Source organism: Triticum dicoccoides, chromosome 5B (genome assembly GCF_002162155.2).
Source record: "Triticum dicoccoides isolate Atlit2015 ecotype Zavitan chromosome 5B, WEW_v2.0, whole genome shotgun sequence".
NCBI lineage: Eukaryota > Viridiplantae > Streptophyta > Magnoliopsida > Poales > Poaceae > Triticum > Triticum dicoccoides.
The window spans coordinates 391,247,106-391,248,501 of NC_041389.1; positions in this window are offsets into that span (position 1 = coordinate 391,247,106).

Consider the following 1,396-nt stretch of genomic DNA (forward strand, 5'->3'; position numbering starts at 1 on the left):
TCAAGCCAGTTTGAAGATGGCCCCTTTCGAAGCATTGTACGGAAGGAGGTGCAGGACACCGTTGTTATGGGATGAAGTTGGAGACCGTCAGTTGTTTGGACCGGATTTGATTAAGGAGTCTGAAGAGAAGGTTAAGTTGATTCGCGACAGACTCAAGGTAGCCCAGTCCAGGCAGAAGAGTTATGCAGATTCTAAACGCAAGGAGACAGTTTATGAAGTCGGAGACAGAGTATACCTTCGTGTGTCCCCACTTCGAGGAGTTAAGCATTTTGGAGTTAAGGGAAAGCTAGCACCACATTTTGTGGGACCATACAAAGTTTTGGAACGTATGGGAAAGGTTGCTTACAAGCTGGAACTGCCAGAAGGATTGTCAGGAGTTCATGATGTGTTTCAGGTTTCCCAGTTGAAGAAGTGCCACGCAGAGATGGCTGATATACCTCTGAGAGATACAGTGCCACTGGAAGTGATTCGGCTGGATAGTGATTTGACCTACGAGGAGAAACCAGTGAAGATTCTCGAGTTTGCCAGCCGAGTCACACGCAGCAAGGTTATCAAGTTTTGCAAAGTTTAGTGGAGCCACCATACCAAGGAGGAAGCCACCTGGGAACGAGAGGAAGACCGACGAAAGGACCACCCACACCTATTTTCTAGCCAACCCGAATCTCGAGGGCGAGATTCATCTTAAGGGGGGGTAGGTTTGTAACATCCCAAATTTTCAATTTGGAATGTTATACATAGGACATCATATGCATATCATGTTTTATTACATTTTGGTTGATCCTAGAAATTCTAAGCAACTCAAGGACCCACGAAGAGAGTTGGGGATTTCAACTATTTTCATATTTGAGTTTTCTCAAATATCGAAAAGAGGATCATTTTGGTTTTAATTATTTTTCTTATCAAATATTTCCAATGTCAAAATAAAAGAGAGGGGATAAAATGACTTCTCCAAAATAAAATAAATATTGGAGGGAAAATGTTAAAATCAATTAAGTATTTTATTTTGGAGTTTATCGCTATTTTATTTGAATTAGAAAAATTGCACATTTTAAAAAATTGCATTTTAGGCCAAAAAAATGTTCACTTTGTTCTAAATATTTCATTTAGACAGCGAAAATTGGTTTTGGCATTTTTCGAATTTTTTTATTATTTCTAGGATTTTTTTAAGTTCGGCGAAATTATTTTAAAAAAAAGTTTCATGCCCGACTGGCCGGAGCCCAGCCGAGCAGGCCGGCCCGCCAAGCACCGCTGCCCTCCCCGCCGTGCTCGCGGCGGACTCCTCTCGGAGTCCGGCTGGGAGCCGTCGCCGGCCGCCCCCTCCCCCAAGTCGGCCTCCGCCCCGACCCCCCTATTTAAGCCGCCGCCCCGCCGCCCTCTCCAACACCCGCCACCGCCT